Source organism: Eulemur rufifrons, chromosome 16 (assembly GCF_041146395.1).
Source record: "Eulemur rufifrons isolate Redbay chromosome 16, OSU_ERuf_1, whole genome shotgun sequence".
In the NCBI taxonomy this organism is placed as follows: Eukaryota; Metazoa; Chordata; class Mammalia; order Primates; family Lemuridae; genus Eulemur; species Eulemur rufifrons.
In genome coordinates, this window is record NC_090998.1 from 48,393,578 (window position 1) to 48,417,290 (window position 23,713).

At 38.2% G+C, this 23,713-nt stretch overlaps 1 protein-coding gene, 1 non-coding gene and 1 pseudogene across 2 annotated transcripts in view; all 3 read right to left on the reverse strand.

The window, feature by feature from the left end:
• The window catches only part of TAFA2 (TAFA chemokine like family member 2), a 385,773-nt gene extending 372,055 nt beyond the window's left edge, over positions 1–13,718 (reverse strand). The window contains exon 1 of the mRNA XM_069490954.1: positions 12,216–13,718. The gene's annotated coding sequence lies outside the window, so the exon portion shown is untranslated. The remainder of the gene's footprint in view (positions 1–12,215) is intronic.
• Positions 13,719–15,496: 1,778 nt separating this feature from the next.
• On the reverse strand, positions 15,497–15,559 carry LOC138397753 (U7 small nuclear RNA). The gene has a single exon (XR_011235866.1). It is a non-coding gene; the product is annotated as a U7 small nuclear RNA (small nuclear RNA).
• A 3,255-nt stretch (positions 15,560–18,814) lies between these two features.
• On the reverse strand, positions 18,815–19,100 carry LOC138397028 (small ubiquitin-related modifier 2 pseudogene; annotated as a pseudogene).
• Positions 19,101–23,713: the final 4,613 nt, after the last annotated feature.

A 23,713-nucleotide genomic window follows, 5' to 3' on the forward strand; every position in this document is an offset into this window, starting at 1 on the left:
GAATTTTAGAATAAAAAAGTATACATCAATTAATAAAACACTTATTAAATGCCTTAGTAAAGTTTAGGCTTGGGTGGTACAAGGTAAAGAATAAGACACCTTCCTTGACTTCAAGAATTTCACAGTGTAAGGAGCAAGCAAATAGAAAGGACAGTGACTGAGTTATGTTCAAGTGACAGAATAGAAGCAGAGAAGCATATGGTCATCATTGACTTACAGAGCTTGGAGGAACCTAAGTGGTCATTAAATCCACCATCTCATTTGCCCACAAGAAAACTGATGATGAAAATGTTCAGTAACTTCTTCAAGGGCTGACAACTATCTGGTGGCAGAGTCAGAACTAGGACCCATTATTTCTGACTTTTAGCTTTGTAAAAAGCCTTGACAGAAATTTATTATTTTTTAATAGAGTTTTTATAAGACTGGGGTGGGTGGTGGCAGGGAATTTGGTTTGGCACCATCCATTTTTCTCTCCTCTGTAATCTTACTTCAGTTCATTGCCATTTTACCTTTTTCTTCCCCAAGAATTACAATGGATTTATTCTTTGTCCAACTTCTTACCTCTCTCAAAGGTCAAGGATTTTTTTCTTTTCTTTATAAAGATGCTATCTGGAACAAAATTCCCTTCTGACCTCTATTTTCTCCCTCACTTTCACTCCATCTGGCTCCCTATCTAATTCCTCTTCTCCATCATATCCCACAATATGCTAACGCTGCCACCTTCACAAAACCCTGACTGCCAGTTATTCAGTCTTCTTTTTTCTCTTGCTTCACTCCAGTCTGCCATACCATCTGCCCAGCAAACTTGATAAAGATTTCAAAAAAAATGCAAAGTCAAATATTAGCCACAAACTCTGAAGTCCACCTTAAAGATTGGATGTAATCACCTGCTAGGACAAGATAATAGGCAAAGAAAACCAGAGCTCACCAAATTTTCCTAGTTGTGTAACATGGAGACTCTTCAAGGTAACATTCACCAGTGTACAGTAAGCACATTGATTTTAATTCCATTTTTAAAGTCTTTCAGTACTATACAGTACCTGAATTTTTTACTAACCTCATATTTGGGATTGAGCTGAGGAAGAAGAATACATATATCTTTTTCAATAAGTTCCACAGAAGCCATAGCTTAAGAACCTTAGATCTTAATTATATAAGTCTGAGTGGTTTTGGACAATGCAAGGAAAAGTCAGGTCCATTCAATTTAAAGCCTGGCTATAGAATCATTAAATACTCCCAAAAATATGTGTTATACTTCAAAAGTTAATATCATATTCAGGGGTTTTGAGAAAGTTTTTAAGTGTATGGGAATGCTAATAGATACAGCTATACTGTAATCCTTTTAAAATAAGTGCAAAGTACAAATATTCAACTGTAAGTTTTTGTGATCTAATGAATTAACCTGTTTTAGGTTTTATTAAACACATGAGTTTTATTAGCAATCAAATATAGTCAGAGTTTTAATATTGTGAAATTATCTAATGATGGTAAGCATTTAAAAGCTTCACTTAATCCAAAAGGACAAAATAAAATCAATAAATATTTGCATACTATCTATACTAAATAGCATTTAGAATTAAAATAACAAAAAGTTTTTAATATCATTCAAGTCAAGAACAATGGTATCACAGTCAAAACTGTTTCTGAAGGTAAAAAAATAAAAAAGCAAATCTAGTTCATGATAAATTATGAAAATGGTAATTATGTAGATAAGAATAAATTCCCTAATGAATGAGTCAAGTTATTGACAAGAGCAATCAAAATATATTCCATGTGATTAACAACACTTAAATTTGACATTGACAAATATTATTTAATTTATACAACAGAATCATAAGCATATGTAGTCTCTAAATCTCCAGGTTACAATAAATTGTAGAAAGAATGGGAATTTCAGTCAGCATGCTTATTTTGTTTTTGTCCTTGATCTTTTGCCTAGAATGTATTCCTTGATTCAGGTTAGAGAAGGAACATGTAGGTCACAATAAATGGCCTCTCCCTCTCTCTCTCTCTCTCTCTCTCTCTCTCATACACACATACACACACACACAATTAGAATAAATGACAATTCTTCACAGAATACTTCCTCACATACTGAAAAAATATACAAAAAATATGCCCTACCACTATGTACCTATTGATCATCTTCTCATTAAGTTTATTAAGTACCTATTATATGCCAGACACTAAGCTTAGCACCGGGAATCAACAGAAATAAGATACACATGGGTCTGCCTCATAGTGCTTATAGTCTAACAGATTCAGTAAAATGAATTCATATTATCACTCAGCTATAAGCAAAGCTGTTTTGTATAGTAGAAAATTCTAAGCACTTAGAAGAAAAAAAATTGAGTAAGATTTAATAGCATGACTATTGCAAACTATATTAATCATACAACTTGGAAGAAAACAAATTGCTTCACTCCCTCAGACCGACACGTCTAAATCTAATCTCAGTTTATAATTAATATACCATCAAAAAGAAACATAAGAACTTCCAGAGCATTGATAACCCTGAGGACAAAATATTTAACCTAGCGAACTGAGCTTGTGACATGAGGCCCATGTTATCCAGCAGTAGAATAGAGTCACACACTTAAGCTATGACATATTTTGACATTAGCAAAACTGGTTTAGGAAAAAAATACTAATATTAGTATATCAATATAAGAAGTTCAAACTTCCAAAATTATAAGATATTATGTCTTCAATCCTAAAGAGATCACTTTTGGAAAGTAATTTAAGATTAGCAGGGCAACATTTTTTTAAAAACAGAAGAGATATTCACTTTAAAGTTGTCAGTCCAATAAACACACAAGGAAAACTCCATCTTTTTTCAAGTCCATCCGCCCACTTACTCATAACAGCTACTCAACAAGAACAAAAATCTAAATATTGTGGCCAACATTTTGACATCTAAGCCCTAAAAAGAAGAAGTTACTGTTGAAATTTCAAAAATGATTTGGAGAGCTAAAATTGACCTTGTATGCTAGAATATATCAATGTATAATATGATGTCTTAGTTCTGAAATAAATAAGCTTACTTCTTTGAACTGTAGGAAGTAAACCAAATTTACATTAATATATGACAAGTAGACAATTTCTGATTTATGCTTTGGGGTTAAAATATATCCTCTAAATAGAAGGCTAAAAAACTATGCAAAACACAAATTCTGGGCTCAGATGAAAGAGCCTAAGAGAAAAGTATTCAGAGTCAGTGGCCAAGTATAGACTGCTTGCTACAAGAAGAAACCTGCCAAAGGGGTCAGAGTTGGAGGCTTCCCACCTTTCTGAATGCATGCAATAAAATTCAGTGGTAAAATTCTCTAAAGCCTTGCGACTCAAACTGTAGTTGGGCCAACAGTATTAGCTTCACCTGGGAGCTTTTTAGAGATGCTGAATCTCAGGCCCTATTTCGGAGCCTGCATTTTAGCAAAATTCCCCCAGGTGATCTGTGTACATATGGAGGTTTAAGAGGCACTAATCTAAGGAACAAAGCATTATGGAACTGCAGAATCTGTTCCAAATATAAATCTAAACTTCTGTATTCCCAGTACATCTCTGGAAGTCTCCAAGATATCACCAACTTCGAGATGAATTCAGCATCAGCTATGCAATGAGTCAAGAAGAAGAAATAAAACTAAACACAGGGGTCACATTGTGCCACTCATCATTATCATTCAGCTCCTCCAGCTGAGCTTTTTACTGCCAACCACCCTAGCTCCAAATGCAAGTGGGGTTGGAGACCTGTGGCTAGAGATGACACAAGGACCAGCACACACATCTACCAAACTTTCTGTCCTCACATCCCCTCTGTCAACAGTGACACATTCACGCTCCTTAGCCTGCACATAGCCTACGGATATGTCTCTTGATCCACACAGTATTTCAAATTTGAATTCATTGCCATCATTTATAAATCTGGAACTTTCACACTAAAAAATCTGCACATCTAAGTTCTTTTCTACAAATCAGAAAATCTGGCAACACCAGAATCACATTCCAGCATGGCACAACATGTTGGAGCCAAAGCTTAGCTGTCCCACTTAGAAGTTAACTTCCACCACTCCCTGTGGTCTCCCCAGCACTGTGGCCCAGACTGAGTGTCCATTGCCATTTGTCATCTTCCACTTGGTCTGCGTCACTGTGTCACACTCCCAGCCTGACCCCTGTAGGTGTCTGAATTTGCTACCCCTTTAAAGAGGCTTTAGGGTACATCATGCTACTGATCTAAAGTTACTCTATATGTGTAACTCAGGAAAAAGATCTATGGTTTTTGTTACCCTTAGGTTGATGACAGACTTTGTGAGCTGGAACAATACACTGCATTACATACCCAACCTTAAATATTTACAATGATATTTTTCTTCACAATCCAATCCAACTCAGACATTTTAACTATTTTAATTATTTCTTTTCAAACCCGTACTTCAGCTATAAATAAGAATTATTAGCAAGAGAAGATACAGTACAATACATCGTTGAACCATTCCTTCAGATTCTTCTCAAAACCTCAATTTACTGAAATGGTAAATGCTATAAGGGTAAGTGTCTACCTTTTTTGTTCACTAAGATACCCCCAAGCACCTAGAGAGTGTTGGTTGTGGGCTGAATGTTTTTGTCTTCCTAAAATGTCTATATTAAAGCCAAAATCCCCAATGTGATGGTATTTGGAGCTTGGGCCCTTGGGACGTAATTAAGTCATGAGAGTGAAGCCCTTATGAATGGGATTATATTCTTATAAGAAGAAACATGATCTTGATCTCTCTCTCTCTTTCTCTCTCCCTCTCTCTCTGCCATATGAGGACCCAGTGAGAAGGCAGCTACCTGCAAGCTAGGAAGATGACCTTCACCAGACATATTTGCTGGTGCCTTGATCTTGGACTTCCCAGCAAGCCTCTAGAACTGTGAGAAATAAATGTTTATTATTTAAGTCACCCAGTCTATGATATTTTTGTTGTAGCTGCCCAAACTACGACAGTGCCCAATAAATAGTTACTGAATGAATGAATAGACTTTTCCAAGGGTTATAAATTCTCAAAATTGATATACAGATTTTGAACAAACAAGTTTAGCTATCATATAATATATAAAGATTATTCATTTGCTAGCCTAGTTTTACTTGGGTTGACCAAAGTAATTTTATTTCAATGACTATGAAAATTAGCAATAGAGCAAAGACATATAACTATAACCCTAAGAAGCCTGAGACCCACGGCCTATCACAATTTGTTTTGTAACAAAAGAGCATCATGTAGACTAAACAAGTTTACTAAACTGAATTATAAGATTTATAATTTTATATCCCTTGGTCTATACTTCTTAGACATCACCACAATCATCATTAACATCATCATCATCATCATGATCACCATAACCATTCCTATTTTATAAAGCTAGGATCTTATAAAATTCTTACAGATTACTTAGTTATTAAACAGCATTTTGGGGGCATTTACAGGTTATACCAGTAAATATGCTATATGCTACCTTCTCCTTGACTTCCTAACTAAAACACAAGCTCCTTAAGGCAAAAGTCGTCATGCTATATTATTGTACTTCCATGCTATGATATTTAGTAGGTCTGGACAATGGAAATAATAAATTTTTATTGTCTTAAAAGCTACATGAAAAAAATATGTTGCTTATAAACTAAGGCACAGAGAAATAATGTGATTTTCTTGTGGTCACCTGATTATTTATTGTCAGAGCTACAAAAGCATCTCCAGAACTCTTGCCACTGTACCACATTGGTTTTATAATAATCAATTTCAAAATTTATCTGCTATCCAAAATAGCAAGCTAATGAATTTTAACCACTCAACAAATGATGTAAGGAGTAAATATATCTTCAAATAGAAAAGTCTAAATTTTGACCCAATTCTGAATGTATTTAGAAACATACCAAATCATCAGTCTAAAAGGGGTTTGTAATAATGCTAAATATGTATCTTAGCAGGAAGTAACTGTCATATAACATTCTAAGAACTAAATCTAAAAAAAAAAAAAAGGTTAGAAATTTTCCTTGAACTTAAAGCTTCCCAAAATGGGGCCTCTGTTTTACAGAGTATGAGATTTCAATGCCCTTTCACTCTCCCCTTGGCCTTTGAATAGCTTCACTGTAATGTGGACCTCTTTTCTCCTTGTATACTGTAAAAAAACAAAAAACTAAAGTTAGAGCTATTTCATTCAATTCACCTCAACTTTCTGAAGAAAATACAACAAAAGCAGGACCAGGTCACTGTTACTGCTTTTTCTGATAGCCATTTCTAAGAAGAAATTTTCTGACCACTCCAGCACCAACAAATTTGAGAGTGCTATTCACTGTACACCTATAACATGGTAAGACTAAATTAAGAAAGAAACAGTAATTATGTTTTTCTACCTTAAATAAAATAGTACTGGGTAGTGCCTCTGTGAGTTTGGAACTGCTCATATGGAGATAAAAATATAAGTGTATATGTTGTTTTTCTCAAATAATGTGAATTGGCCATTTCTGAATTCTTGACTGATCTGAGCAGCCACAAATTCATTCCATCGGTATATAATGTTCTATTGTTTGAATAGACCAAGTTTTGGAGCCCTGGAAGGCCTTCTCTCTCAAAGAATATATTTTAACAGGCTCAGTGTTCTATCACTGGGCTGAGGTTTTGTTATTAAAATTCCCATGACTACATAATTGTTTTTTAGTTGCCTACTTTTGCTTACTCCAATCCATAAATACAAAGAATATGAAGCTAAAAAAAAAAGCAAACACTTTGCTTTTCTTGTATAGGTGGTCTTTTTCATAATCGCGCAAGCATATTATGGATACTGGGAAATGGGAGCATTTGAAGAGAGCAAGCCTATTTATTTCCTTGAATATTTAAGTACAATTCTCATTGGAATCTTCAAGAATGATGTTTTAAAAAAAAAAAAGGAGAGAGGGAGAAAAATTCATCCCAAAACCAAATGAAACCATGGCAGAGTTTTCAGATATAGATACTAATTTTGAATGTTTGGTTTTTTTGCACCAGAAAGAATTTTGTCTCCTCATAGCCCAGGCCATTTGGGCTTGAAAACTTTAATTTCAAAGCACAAACACAACTTTCCAAAAATCTTCTGTTCTAGTGTCTACTATGGATACTTTCACAGGGTACTTATAAAGAGCTGCATAATCCAAAGAAAGCCAAAATGTTGTTGTGTATTATTAAGCTCAAAAGAAAGCTCCATACGCAGCAACAGGAGGCCATAGGCAATTAACACTGCAAATTGAAAGGTTTAGAATCTTTGCATGACCTTTAAAGGGCAACGCAGTTGCCCATTCACGTGCATGCAATTATATAGTGACTAGTTCATAGCAGCAAAAGAAAGTAAAAATATAAAAATACTTAGTAAAATAAAACATGCAATCATCAAAAGCGACTTTGAACTTTCCAGGATTCACGTGGAGAGTTATCTTTACATAGCACAAGACGATTTGTTTGGCTGGTTGTCTTCATTTTGTCACAGGACTAAATTCAGCCTATCACTATAATTGCTAGAATGCAACATTATCACATTATTGAATCTCTCTGTAAAGAGTTCTCAAAATCTACTGCATAAAACCACATTATAAAAGAAGCAATATAAATATAAATTTAATTGAATGACTACATTTGTGCTATTGCTAGTGGAAAGGAAGATGTACCTTCGCTAACTGGCCATTGAGGGGAGATCATAAAACAATTACAGCTACTGTGGAGTAACTTAGAAGACTAAAGGAAGTGATTAAAAAAGCTTTATGTAATATAAACATATAAGCTTTTATTTTTAGTTATATATCTCATACCCCATATTAACCACTTTGACAAAATGGAATATTCTCCTTATAGCTTATAGTTTTCATGTGATGTCCAAGCAAACTGGAAGTCACATTTTCCAACGGCAATACCAATCAATTGCCTAAATAGTCCACTGACTAGCTTGCCTATCATTACAGCACAGGAGGAAATCCAACATATCCATGTGGTATACACACACTAAGATGGATTTTGAAAATCTAACATAAATTTTGAGTATAATATCAGTATGTTTCTGGAAAATTTGTAGATATCATTCGTAAACCAGAATAGTATATTCCAATGTAATGCATAGTTTGTGTTTTGACTGGGAAGGCATATATTTAATAAAGACGGCATACAGATAAATTCAGTATTTAAAATATGTGGAAATTTCCAGTTGTAGTTTCAATAAACACATCCAAAGAGTTCCTACAGAGAGGGCAAAATTGATTTTTTTTTTTTTTTTTTTTGCATTTGTAGCCTAGCAAGTCTCTCAAAAAGAAAAATTGAAGAGAAAAATATACCGTACAGTGGCACAAACAGTAAAACTCAATTATAAACAACCTTGTTAACAATGGACATATTTGTACTGCAGGTCAAATCATACAATATAGTGAAAAACTATGTACCTAAAAATGTAAACTTTTTACAAAGTTGTTCTTGCCTCCCCCTTAACACAAAACCAGTATTTTACATGGGTGTAATTAAAAGCATATGTATATATGTGCATATATATGTACAGATAGGGATTATATACAGCGGTAGATATTGCAGAGAAATATATTTAAATACTACTTTCTTCACATTCCAGTAAGTCTAAACATTTCTCTTAAGATTTCTGTAAGAATAATTAGCTGACAAGAATTGTTAGTTTTATTTCATTGACAAGAACATTGAATCACTGTGCTGAATGAATAAAATGAGACTTTATGAAAATTACCCAGTAAGTCAGTGACCAATGACAACTAAAAAACAGAAACTAACTTCTAGGTGTCTGCCAGGCCCACCTGTCTATCTCCCATTTCAGACTGTGTTCCAAACCTAAAGTAAAACTGTTCTCTAAAAGGACTCTTGGTAACTTAATGTGAAATTATTCCTTCTCTTCCAATGGAATAATTAAATAGTTCAATGTGCCCCAAGTAGCTCAAAATAAAGTTAACAAAGAATTTTCAAACAAAATGGCAAATTCACCATATTACGTGGCATTATAAAATCAGTGGTTCAAAAGCAAGCTATATCATGTAAAATGCTGTGCAAACATGTGGTCCAGATATGAGGTTGATTCAGCTGGTTTGGCCTTCATATCTAGCAACAGTCATGCTAATACATTTCTTCTGTTTTGATGGAGCCCTACTAATAACAGGTTGATGAATTGCATTTGTAAATGTCAGGCATAGATCAAAGGGGACTATGTTGGATGCTTATTTTACTTCAACTTATGATTTTTCACCAAGAAAACAAAACTGCATTGCACAAAGTTCCTTCTTTTTACTTGAATCTTCAATGAACAAAACAGCTGCAGAATAATGAGACTTAATGAGGCATCCCTAATAAAATACTGCAGAAGTAAAAGCAGGGGCACTGAACTGTTTGCACTCTGGTTGCTTCATCTTTTCAAATATATTAGAAATAACTGATGACACTTGGGAACATTCCTTGTTTGGGACATGCATTAAAGAGTTCATCAGTAAATATGTTCATCAATTTGCAGCCACAGCTGAACTTGGGCACCATCTGACAGTACCTTTTCTTAGGGCCTAAGATAAGAAATGTCTGGGAAATGCTAGAGAGGCACATCTTACCCTTCCTGTATAGGGTAATCCATAACCTGCAATTAGTGTTAAATCAACCCTAAAATGTACATTTTAACATAAAAGTATATTTTAACATGGTCATCAAAATGCTATACTAAAGATACTGGATCTAGGACTACTAAAATTTTCTGATAAGGTATAAAATAATTTTTATAAAATTTTCTATCACGCCCTGTTTCATCATTTTATAAATTTTTAAAGAGGAAAAGTGGCCATGTCTAAAAACAGATTTTTTTACAGCCATGTCATCAAATTTTATAACTTGGTGGTTAGTTAACACTATAATGCAGTCTCTAAGCAATATGTATCTATTTTGACACAGATCTATACGCATCTCAATGAATCTTCATTCTCCAATTTGTCATTGTTAAAATAGCTAATATTTTTCTAATTCAAAATCACACATGCTCAGAAATCTTAATTCCTCTCTAGCCTAACTTGTAGCATTATATAGGTGTTTCCTTTAATGTCAAGATTTTTTGGTTCTTCTTTAAGAGACACATATCATAGTGCTATACATAAATATGAATGCAAGCATCCTAAACTACTAAATTTTTTAAAGGCAAGAAAAGAACCAAGATTTTAATCTACAAAATGTCTAATTTGAATAAAGCAACACATTACAACTGTGTTTGCCTCTTAAAAGACTACCTGTGCCTAAGTAGTCAGTTGGCAGTGACACTGCCTTCACAGTCTTATACTATCGATAAATAATGCAACCCAATTGTTTTCACTGAAAATTAGGAAAATGAAAATAAAATAAGCTCCGGTGTGGTTACTCATGGCCTTTAAGTGGTTACTGATGGCTTTAAAAATTAGAATTCTAAAAAGGTCAACCCAAACAATCGACTCAGGATGAGATTCAGAACAGAATAAAGTAGAAAAAGAGACAAACATGTCAGATCTGTTATTTAAAATATAGGATGTTAGGTGCCAATTTTGAAATTGCCAATGATTCAACAGTCTGAGAGTACATTTGCAAACATGGAAAGGCTGGAGTAAATACAAATAATCTTAAAGCTCTGATTTTTAAAAGCTTTACAAGTGTTTTTAATCTCCTTTGCTCGTTATTTTGGCTTAGCACTTTACACAGAAATCTTAATTACTCATTTGTCTTAACTTATATTGCCTAATAGAGCAGTTTTAGAGTGTTAATTGATAACAGTCTGAATGTTGATGTCTAAAACAATCTTGTTGAGAAGACAGGAACCAGATAATTATCATCTAGTCAATAGTCACTGAAATTCATCTTGTCCTGAGTGAAGGACCCTCATACACTAAGTGCTTTGGGGGCACTTTTCAGAGTAAAGGTTGCATAAGGTTTAAGGCCTTTATGGGGTTTTTCTCCACAAACAATTTTGTAAAATTTAAGAAGAGATTTCACACTCACAGTAACGAGGACGTTTTCTTTTCTGTCTTAACTGCCACAAGCCAAACTCGCCCAGCACAAGGTGAAAAGAGGCTAGCCGCTATAGTAACATAACTACACATTTGATTCCAAACGCTTCAGGCAATTGTTTAACGCTCTGTCAGGAAGAGGAATACTGAATAGTCTACCCGAGGGCTCCGCGAGCACCTATGCTTCGCCCTTTCAAGTGCAGACTGGAAAGCTCAACCGACAGCTCTGGAAGCAATAGGGCGAAGGATCTCAAACTTTTCCTTTGCAAAGGCGGTTTCTGGAAATAACACGTTCCCCACTGATAGGTGAAGATCAGTAGCCTAAAGAAAACACTTCTTGGTAGGCATCTGGCCTTTCAGACTAGAAGGGGGAAGGGACAGCAAAGCAGTAAGGCGGAAAAGTCGCATACTAGTAGCAAGATTTGGGAGACATCTATCCGGAAAGAAATTAAAGACCATTAGTTTCCCAAAGCCGTTCTTTTTCTGAACGCTGGTCGTAAAAGGATCCTTTACTAAAGCTCTCTCCCAGTGGATTTTACAAAAGCTTTATTTCGTTCAGTAATAAAGCGTCCGTTCCCAAATCTACACAAATCTTTAAAGAGATGAGGCTCAGGAACTTATCAGAATGCTTCTTTATGAAAATAGTTAGAGATGGAGAAATCAATAGTCTCATTGAAACGCCCACCCTCTGCAGACAGGCCCGAGAATTAACTAATCAGAAGTGGACAGAAAGTAGGGATTTCTGAGAGGCGACCTGACACATCCCACTGATCCTCCCTGGAATGCGACCCCCCAGCTCCTTATTAGGAGTCCAAAATGGTTACCAGCCGGAATTGGTCTGGGTGAGGAATCAAAGTAAAACCCACTCCAATCCTCTACCGGGTCGCTTGCAGTGTTAGGAGAAATGGGGCAGAAAAGAGAGGGAGGGCACCGCTCCTGGAGCCTCCTGTCGCGCGCTCTGATCCCCTCTCGGCGTCCCTTTACTCCTCCCCTACCCCGACCGCCCGCGCGGGGGTCGCTGGCCGCTGGACCAGCAACTACCCCCACCTCTCGCCCTCCCCCCGAGGACCCCCTACGGTCCTGGGCCCCCGAGGAGGGGGAGGGCAGACGTGTGCCCACAGCGGTTCCGGGCCCGCCGTCCTCCGCCTGCCGCTCGAGTCCCCAGAGCCGGCCGGCTCCCCGAGGGGCGGCTCGCACCTACCTGCAGCACGGCTTCCCGGTGGCGGCAACACCTAGCGACGCTCCTGCAGCTTCCGCGGGCCGGCGCCAGCCTTATCGCTCTTGCATCGCTTCCAAGATGCCCATCCGCCGTCACCATCCAGGGGCATAGGGAACCGAAGGCTGGTGCTGTGTGCTCGTGGAGGGCGTGTGAGTGTGGCCCTGAGCGTGCGAGTGTGCGCGCGCGCGTGTGTTTCCTCCTCCGATGGCAAAGAGGGATCAGGAATCTCTTGACATCCAAATTGGAACCCCCTCAAGCAGGTGTGGAAGATGGAGTGCGCGCGCCTGATCTCTTTTCCCCTCTATTCCACACTGTCAAAGTAATCAAAAGATTGTTTACGGAGGCAAAGCCAAAGTCCCGAAGCCCTTGGCAGCGCCCGCGGCCGCCCGCTGTCCTCGCCGGGTGCGCGCGGTGCGCTCAGCTCCCCCGACTGCGAGAATCAAGGCGGTCTGGCTTCAATTACCGCTCTTATTCCATCTCTGATTTGTTTGCTTTTAACGCCGAGTAAAGACTTTTCTTCCCGCCTCACGTTGTCTCTCGCTCACACGCACACACACTCGCACATCCTCTGTTCCCTCGCTCCCGCCCGCCCTCTCGTTCTCCGGGCAAAGGCAATTGGACGGAACGATTCACCTTCAGGGGAGCAGCCTCCGCCACGTACTTCTCGAGTTCCCCGGCTCTCGCAGGTCCTGGGGCTCCGCCGTGGAGAAGTCGCTTGGGGCGGGAGGAGGAGAGGCTCTGCGCCCCGCAGGCGTCTCCCCGCAAGATGCCCGTGTTCCTCGGTCCCGGTGCCCCCGTTCCCGCGGTTCGCAGATAGGTCCCGGCCGGTGCCCTCTCGGAGACTCTGCGCCGTCAACTCGAGTCCGCTTAGCAGCCACTCCGGGCCAGCTGCAGCCGCTCAATCCCGCCTCGATGCGCCGCGGGCAGGGCCCCACGCAGCCCACCCGCCGCCCCTCTAGGCATCATGGGCCGCAAGCAAGGGAAACCCGCCGCGGCCCCCCTGACACCAGTGCCCCGGCACAGTCACCACCGAGAAGGTGCGAGTTCCAATACCGAACACGAGCGAGCAGGTGTCGCCTGTGTCACCTCGCTAAAGGCGGGAGGGGAGAAAGAAGGGAGCGGAGGGGGGGGCTGAGGAAACAAATCCAAATCACCGGAGGAGAAAGAAGCCGTTTGGCAACTAAAGCCTGCTCTCCGCGACCCACGCCAGGCGCTGTACCGTCAAAAGACACTGAGCTTTTAGAAAGTCACAGTAAAGGGCAGGACCCCCTGTTCCACTCTAAACCCTATTCCACCCAGCCTGGCTGTCCAGGCAGCATGGAGTGACTGGCCCCCGCGTAGAGTGCAGAGAGAATGCAGGGAGAGAGAGAACGGGTCCTGACACTCCAGGTTGAGTTGAGCAGTAAAATGGGATGGCAGGACCAGGCAGCGTTGCCTGCCTCCGTCTCTCTCCCGACGGCCAGTTCTGCTAGCGCCGGCAGCTGCTGCTGAGAGCAGACAACGGTCCTGCAGAAAAAGAAAAGAGACAGTAAAAAAAAAAAAAGGGGGGGGGGGGGCGGATATTGGTGTAAAAGCTGGACTATGTCTCCCTCTAGTGGGAGAACTGAGTTAGAAAACTTTACTGGATGTAAGTAGGACTCCAATTTCTCCACAAAGAAAAAGAAAACAATATAAGGTTTCAGAGAATTTTTACAAATTACAGCTTCTCGTGGATTTAGAAGGAAGATTGCACTGAAGCCCCATGTAAACAAAATCTTTGCTAAAGGAGCTTCAGAATATTTGCAGAAATTTAATAGCACGACCCTGGAAGGTCACATCCCTACGTGTTTGGTCAAATAGGGTGTTGGTTTAAGCAGCGTGCATGAAAGGGTCTTCTTAGGCTCACTTTGATCATGTTTGGCGATGAGCAAAACCTCAGTGTAGTGATTATTGTCGAAGATTATTCAAAAATGAATAAATAGTGAGAATGAATTGAGAAAAAGAAAATCTGAAACGAAGAAAGAGAATGCTGACCCAGGAAATTTACAGTTCCTTACAATGAGGGATAACCAAAAGATCTTGTTTTGGAGCCAGTATTCATACCTCTTATTCAACTAGACTAAGAATTATCGAGATGGCTAGATTCCTTCCAGCTCTGAAGTTTTGTGCCTTTATAGCTCTAATTCACTGAAACCATTGACAAACTAGATATCACATGCTCTCTTCACCAGCTCTAAAATAAAGGTAATACTAGTTACAAAGAAATATAGAATATATGCTTCACTTAGGGACTTTATCTTAACGTGTTTAGTAATTCAACCATATTTTGTATCTAAAAGACATGAAGTCATTTAATTAAGTTGAGAAGGTTGTTTAATAAAAGATAACACCACAGATTTTATAAGGTTTCGTTATTTCAGTCAAGGTCAAGCTAGGGGACCTAGAATATATAGAAATCAAAATATCTAAAATAAAATATTTAGATTTTGTGAACTTACTATTTGAATTGAGGGTTTGCTTTCAAAATGTTTCTGTATATTTAAAAATTTAAAATATGTATTAAAGTTATAATCAAACACTTTGAATTTTTGGAGCAGTTCTATTTTAACTTGATAATTTAATTTAGTATGGGCTTAAAGAAAGAAAAGAATTTATTTAAAAAATAACTGAGACTAATTGAAGTCATTTAAAATAAGGCATCAAAACTAAATAATGTAAGTTTTACTATTTTAACTAATTATATTAGACTAGACGAGTTGGTCTACCCCATGGCAATCATTTATTTCCAAGGTGCCCTCAAATGGTCTCTTTCAGATGATTCATGTCATGTGATCAAGGCTTATTTCATTCCACTTACATAGTAACTTACTTCCTCAGGGAGCAGAGTTTACATTTTAAAACACCTGACACTTTCTTTGCAAATCTTACAGTAATTTTCTGTTTGCTGTGTTAAATAGTGGGGTGGAATCCGAGCAGGAATGACATTGGAAACCTGGACGATGTACTGGAGGAAAAGCCACTTATAAAATCACTTTAGAACACTGGTTCTCCTTTATCACAAAAAAATATAAACTGTTCATTATAACCCTTCTAGCTTCTAATTCATTAGCTCTTTGTGGTTGTAGGAAAATCTATAATTTTATCATATTGTTAAAACTTAATTTTTATTGGTTAAGTGTAGAACATTTTCATCCTTATTTTCTTAATTAAATCCACTATGTTCTTACAAACATATGAATAATTTATTAAAGTGAATAAATGTATAACTTTTTTTTTTGAAAGGGAGAGATCCTTCTGGTAAGGACCAGAAAACCTGCTAGACAAATTCTAAAAGAGCTGTAACACAAAATGTATAAATTAATTTCAAAATATCACAGAATATCTTATACAAAGTTATATGATGCTGAAATTCTGTAATAACTTTTGTACATTTTGTAAGTATCTAGATAAATCATTTCCAATAATTTTTAGTCAAGGTATTCCTGTTTCTAGCACCCCCTAGATTTTGGAACAAAATCTTTTGCATTCTCTTCAAAGGGAAGAAAATGGCAAATATTCCCTTAGTTTAACAGAAATCTTGAGTTGATAATTCTTAGCATCTACAGGCATACCTCAGAGATGTTGCAGATTCAGTTCCAGACTACTACAAATATTGCAATAAAGCAAGTCACACAAATTTTTTTGTTTCCTGGTGCATATAAGAGTTATGTTTACACTATATTGTAGTCTATTAAGTATGAAATTTCATTATACCTTTTTTAAGAGTACATGTCTTAATTTAAAAGTACTTTATTACCAAAAAATGTTAATGATCATCTGAGCCTTCCGCAAATCCTACTCTTTTTGCTGGTGGAGGGTCTTGCCTCAGTGTGAATGGCTGCTGACTGATCAGGGATGTGATCGCTGAAGACTAGCTATGGCAATTTCTTAAAATAAAACCACAACGAAGTTTGGTTCACTGACTGACTCTTCACAAAAGGTTTCTCAGTAGCATGCAGTGTTGTTTGATAGCATTTCACCCACAGTGAAATGGAGTCAGTCCTCTCAACCCCTGCAAATGCTTTATCAACTAAGTTTATGGAATATTCTAAATCATTTATTGTCATTTCAACAGTGTTCACAGCCTCCTCACAAGGAGTAGACTCTATCTCAAGAAACTGCTTCCTTTGCTCATCCATGAGAAGCAACTTCTCATCCATTCAAGTTTTACCATGAGATTGCAGCAATTTAGTCACATCTTTAGGCTCCACTTCTAATTTAAGTTCTCTTGCTATTTCCACCACATCTGCAGTGACTTCCTCCACTGAAGTCTTGAACTCCACAAAGTCATCCATGAGGGTTGGAATCAACTTCTTCCAAATTCCTGTTGATGTTGATATTTTGACCCCCTCCCATGACTTATGAATGTTCTGAGTGGCATCTAGAATGGTTTCTCTCCAGAAGGTTTTCAACTGACTTTGCCCAGATCCATCAGAGGAATCACTGTCTGTGGCAGCTATAGCCTTACAGAATCTATTTCTTAAATAAGACTTGAAAGTCAAAATTAATCCTTGATCCATGGGTTGCAGAATGGATGTTGTGTTAGCAGGCATGAAAACATTAATGTCCTTGTACATCTCTGTCAGAGCTCTTAGATGGCTAGGTGTAATGTCAATAAGCAGTAGTATTTTGAAAGGAATCTGTTTTTTTGAGCAGTAGATCTCAACAGTGTGAATAGTGGGCTTAAAATAGCCAACAAACCATGCCAAAAACAGATGTGCTGTCATCCAGGCTTTGTTTTTCCATTTATTGAGCACAGACAGAGAAGATTTAGCGTAATTCTTAAGGGCCATAAGATTTTCAGAATGGTAAACGAGCATGGGCTTCAACTTAAAGTAACAAGTTGCATTTGCATTAGCCACTAACAAGAGTCAGCCTGCTCTTTGAAGCTAAGAAGCCAGGCATTGACTTCTCTCTATGAAAGTCTGAGATGGCATCTTCTTCCAATAGAAGGCTGTTTTGTCTACATTCAAAACTTTCTCCATATCAACAATTAGCCTATTTCACTGTCTTATCATTTGTGTGTTCACTGGAGGAGTACTTTTAATTTCTTTCAAGAACTTTTCCTTTGCATTCACAACTTGGTTAACTTTTGGTGCAAGACACCTGTATTTCAGCCTATTTTGGCTTTCAACATGCCTTCCTCATTAAGCTTAATTATTTCTAGCTTTTGATTTAAAGTGAGAGAAATGTGATTCTTCCATTCACTTGAACTTAGAGGCCATTGCAGGGTTATTAACTGGCCTAATTTCAATATTGCTGTGTCTCAAGGAATAAGAAGGCCAAAGGAAAGGGAGAGAGAGAAGGGAAAAGCCAGTTGGTGGAGCAGTCAAAACATACATAACATTCATGGATTAAGTTCACCATCTTATATGGGCACAGTTCTTGGCACCTCAAAACAATTACAATAATAATACCAAAATTCACTGATCACAGGTAACCATAACAGATATAACAATAATAATGAAAAAGTTTGAAATATTTCAAGAATTACCAAAATATGACACAGAGACATAAAGTGAGCACATGCTGTTGGAAAAATGGCACCAAGAGACTTGCTGCACACAGGGCTGCCACAAACCTTCAATTTGTAAAATAAGCAATATCTGCGAAGTGCAAGCATAATAAGAAAAGGTATAGGCCAGGCTCATACCAGTAATCACAGCACTATGGGAGGCCAAAGTGGGAGGATTGCTTGAGGCCAAGAGTTCAAGACCAGCCTGAACAACACAGTAAGACCTGTCTCTACAAAAAAAATAAGAAAAATTAGCCTGGTGTGGTGTGCATGCCTGTAGTCCCAGCTACTTGGGAGACTGAGGAAGGAGGATCACTTGAGCTCAGAAGTTCAAGGCTTTAGAGATGTATGATCACACCATTGCACTCCAGCCTGGGTGACAGAGTGAGCCCCTGCCTCTAGGAAAAAAAAAACAAAAAAGACAAGGTATGGATTATGGCTGTATTTGTTTAAACTGCCTGGCTCCTCAAGTCTAAGCAGTAAAAACTAATCTCTTTTTTTTTTTTTCCACTTTAAACAAGGTGTTTATGTAAACAACAAGACGTTTGACTTGAAGGAAAAACTATCTAGGATTCATTTTCTTTTTAGAGTAATTTATTCCTACTTAAAGACAGATTGCCCTACATGTAACAGCTATGTACAGAAAAGTTATAAAAAGTATGCAAGGATTTTTATGTTGTTGTCTTTTTGTTAAAACAGTCAGAGCAAAATAACATACTGGAATATAAAGATAAGAGCTGAATGAACATGCCACTAATGGAAAAAGGGGGAATTTTCACAGAACCAGTATTTTTCCCCATCCCATCTCCACTTGATGTTAATCAAAACATACCATTGGACATTTAGCTTAAAAAAATGCAATATGCTACTGCACATACATCAGTTACTTTATGTACAATAAAGGAATGGGGAAGGGGAAAATGAAAGAATAGAGTAAACTATACTGTAGTAGTCAGGATGCGGTGGAACCAAATTGCAGTTTTCTAACGGAGAATGTAATCTCGGTTTGTAAGAACAGAGTTCTGGAGTAAAGTAGCAGGCTCCGTTTTCAGTAGACACCTCCTGTCTGCTGTTGGAACACATCAGTTGTAACTTCCTCCTCCATTTCCAATTGTGTAGGTGTGTCCATTTCATTGATTGGCTGCCCATCAAATCGGAATCTGATCTGCCTCACTGACAAACTCTGTTGTTCACAATAGGCTTTCGTTAGTTTACTAAGTGGTGTATGCCTCTTAATCTTAAACTGCACTACAAAACCATCCTGTCCCGCCACCTTCAAGTTAATATGATTGTTGGTCTGTCTTAACTTCTTCTTTAGGCTTTTCGTCCGCCATGGCCAGCGCTGAAGTCTCCTCAGCGGCCGATTCACAAAAGAGGTACCAGGTCCGCACTGAACCAGCACACAAGCACCACCAGGAGCCAAAATAATAACAATGATAACTTATTTAAATGCTGAACCTAATTGGATTGTAACTCTACCATAGCTCTTCATGTTCTGAATGCTTACTAAAATATCACTTTGGTATATTTGAAGGTTTTTTTCCTTTTTGCCTTTTTAAAAAAACTAATTTATTTATGTATAATTGATATACAATTGACTGCATATATTTGAAGTGCACAATTTGATGTGTTTTGACATATGCAGACATCCCTGAAACCAACACCACTGTCAAAATGCCAAAAATTTTCATTCCCCCAAAAGTTGCATCATGCCTCTTTGTAATGCATAGCTTCTTCCACTCCTGTCCCCAGCATCTACTGATCTAAATTCCTGTCAGTATAACTTACATTTCCTGCAATTTATATAAATTGAATTATATATCGTGTGTTCTGTTTTGGTCAGGCCTCTTTCCATCAGCATAATTATTTTGAGAACATATTGGTGTTGTTTTAGATATAAATAGGTCATTCCTTTTTATTTCTGAGTAGTATTCCATATTGTGGATATATTACAATTTGTTTAACCATTCACCCTCTTGATGGACATCTGGGCTACTTCTTGTTTTGAGATATTACAAATAAAGCTGCTATGAACTTCTGTGAAGAAATCTTTTGGTGGAGATATGTTTTCATTGCTCTTGAGTTGACACCTAAGAATGGAATGGCTGGATAGTATGGTAGAGTATACTTAACTTAAAAACAAAAAGTGTACTCCAAAGTTTTTGTGCCATTTTACATTCCCATCAGCTATGGTGGAAGAGCTTCTGGGGCACTTCAAGCTTTCTGCTAGAGGCTTTATATGTTATCTCAACTCCTTATCTCAAATCCTCACAACACCCCATAAAGTAGATGATATAACCCCATTTTACACATTAGAAAAAAATGAGACTTAATTTGCCTGTCATTAAGTGGTGGAGCTGGGAATCAAACCAAATTCACCTAAATTCAAAACCAGTCTTTGGTTTTTGTTTCATTTGGTTTGGGTTTAGGTTTGGATTTTTTTTTTAACCCCTTGGCCACCTCCTAGCTACCCAGAACCTCAACCACTAAAACATGTTTTAGTATCTCCTATATTACAGGGAGATCAAAATCATTTGGACCTGGACACAGAAAAGCCTTTAGCCAGAGAACTTGAGTCCATTAGTAAGAATAGAAAGACATTATTAGTGGGAAAGGCAGAATGAGAAGAAAAATTACCAGCTCCCCTCCGTGTTCGGCAAGGCATTAGCGTATTAAAACAAATGAACCAAAAATTCTGATTCCTAGTGCATAAGTGAAGAAGAGTGCCACCTACAAGCCATTCAACCCCACTCGTCTCCTCTTGTTTTATTTATTTCGTGCTAACCAAATTATTTCTATCTTTTGCAATAATTTCTCTCCCACTTATCTTTTCAGAGGGTTTTTAATGTTTCTTAAAAAACATTTACAGAATGTTTTCATGTAATCAGCTAAACAGAAGGAAGCACAAAAATCATTCCACATACCCCAAGGTGACATGCATGTTATTAATTGTTAGTATCCCCGTCACCTAGCATAGCACCTAACATACAATAAATATTCCGTAAATATTAATACATTGTGGTAAATAATCAGCAAACCAAACAGGCCAAGTGAGCAGACAGACAAATGCCATGGAGATAAGTCAAGAGGACTACTCCACAAAGTGGTATGGGAAAGAGTGAGGTAGGAAAACCATCCTATATGAAGTAGGCAAATGTAACAAACCACCTCAAAACTTAGTAGTTTAAAAAAGAAATATTTATTTAGTTCACATTTCCGTGGCTTGGTAATTTGGGTTCAGTTCAGTTGGGCTCAGTGAGGAAGATCTGGATTCTGTTGGGCTCACTCACTCCTGTGTCTGTGTCAACCGCCAGTGCATTTACTGCCTCACTTGTTACCTGACAACTGCTGACTGTAGCTGGACTGTTGGGGATAACTAGGCCATATGTCTTTTATCAGCCAACAGGCTAGTCTAACTGTTTAACATGGAAAGCAGATTCAAGGACACCTATCTTGGGTAAGAACAAGAAGTTAGTCCAAAATATCAAGTCTCTGGACTTGCTGCCATTATCAATTTAAATGATGTAGTCTGTCCAGCAGCTTTCACCAGTACAATGGAACATGTCCTCACAATTCTGTGTCTCTCTAGAAAGCATAAATTTTCCAAGATTTAATATATATAATACTTTAAATGTGTTTGATACTTCAGCCATCATATTTACCCCAAGGCTTTCATTTACAACTGAAATCTATCAACCTTATGCTAAAATCTGACTTGTTAAGCTAGAAATCACCAGCAACTTTTATATGGCAGTGGTTATGTCAAATTTTGATACATGGACCTGACATCATCTATTTTGGTTATTCATAGACTTTATTTGTTTACTTCTTGATTTTTTTTTTACCATGTTTCAAAGTGTTGGGTTCATGAGATGAATATGTTATAAATGGCTCCCCAAATAAACTCGATTGAAATCTTTCGCACCACCATACCACATCTATGAACAACCTCTTCTTTGCCCAGTCAGCTCCAACTCATTCATTAAGGCTCAGGACAAGAGTTATCTCCTCTAGGAAAACATCTCTAATTCCCCTAATCCACCGTATTAACTGTTTCTCCTTTGTGTTCCCAAACACCTATACTTCCCCCCATCTTAATGCTTATCACATTGTGTTATAATTGACTCATTTTTCATGGATTATCCCACATTAGTCTCATACCTCTTAGAGGTATAGAGTCAGGTCCATCTTTGTTTCACCAAGTAAAGCTGCAGGCATAAATGGATGAGTAATGAATATATCTCAATTCACAAGATTGGGAAACAACATATCGTGGCATTTATTTTAGTATCCAATAGTAATGACTTTAAGCCTCCATTCTGCTAATCACAAGAGTCACATAGCTATAGAGTCACAAGTGGTTTCTGGAAATCTTGAAAAATGCTGACATGGTCTATAAAATTAGCCTTCTTCACTGCTGTCCCCAACACACACATGAGACAAGGAGCTCAAATGTATCTCTGTAGTCTCCCCTGCCTTGCTGACCACCAGAGACCCACTCATTTGTTTCTATTATCTACATTCATCTGCACTTCCATGCACTCCTTAGCACTAACCCTCATTTCAGAATAGTAAGTGAAGTCCAATTCGCTCCAACAGCTGAACCACAGTGGCTGCTAAGGTACGAAGGAAGTTTCACTTCTCCATAATGTTATACTCAGTCAAAAATCAAAGAAAAATAGCCCTAGATTCCAGAAGCCCCGGGTCTTCCTGGTCAACTCATTTCATTCACAAGCACATAGACATTTTTCCCGAGGTGTGCCCAGATTGTCAGTGTATCTAGGTAAGGAAGAGACCCAGCATCAGCTTCATGCTGAACCCAGTACTGGCCCTTCCCTGTGGTAACTTAGGTAACTTAGGTACTGGGCTTTGGGCCTCCTTCACCGCAGGGCTCCAGTGTCTAGACATCCTCATTCCTTGTGAACACTGAGGTCTGCTGCAGAGGGGGTTAGGTGAGATGAGCAATCTTAGTCTCATTTTCTGGCTGGTTGCTTGCTGAGTTGCAGAGACCGGAGCAAAAGAGTCCTTGGAAGTATTTAATATTTGTTTTCTAGTAGTCTGGGGACAAATTTGAAATTAAAGAAAAGTGCCTGCTTCTTGTCTGAAAAATTCTGAAGATGGGAAGCTGACTTAAGTGACCAGGAACAGGAAACAAAAAGAAGAGATCATCAGATAGTCAAAAGGTAATTCTATCATTTCATGGGTCAAGGACACATGGACTAAGCAGGCATCACAAAAGTTAGTGGCTTGTGACCTCACGGCACTAGAAGAAAAACCTTTTTTAAAAATCGCACTTAACAGTTTGTACCTATGTATTAATGGAATGAATATTCAGTTCTATGAATATCAGCCTTTTAGACATTTTAGTTCTGTAGCATAAGATAGCAAAAAACTATTTACAGATACCACTTGCTAGTAGAAAAAAGCTCTTAATAATATGGTAGGCTGAGGCCGGGCGTGGTGGTTCACGCCTGTAATCCTAGCACTCTGGGAGGCCGACATGGGCGGATCGTTTGAGCTCAGGAGTTTGAGACCAGCCTGAGCAAGAGCGAGATCCCATCTCTACTAAAAATAGAAAGAAATTATATGGACAGCTAAAAATATATAGAGAAAAAATTAGCTGGGCGTGGTGGCACATGCCTGTAGTCCCAGCTACTCGGGAGGCTGAGACAGGAGGATCCCTTGAGCTCAGGAGTTTGAGGTTGCTGTGAGCTAGGCTGACGCCATGGCACTCACTCTAGCCTGGGCAACAGAGTGAGACTCTGTCTCAAAAAAAAAAATATGGTAGGCTGAGATCCCATGATTTTCACAACTGGGTAGGCAGTGAGTAGCTATAGAATCATTGTAAATAGCTAGCATGGGGCTAGGATTGGGCAGAGACTAACAAACTTGAGAAATATAAGAAATTAATGGCCCATATAATGAATAGAACAGTCTCAGCAATATA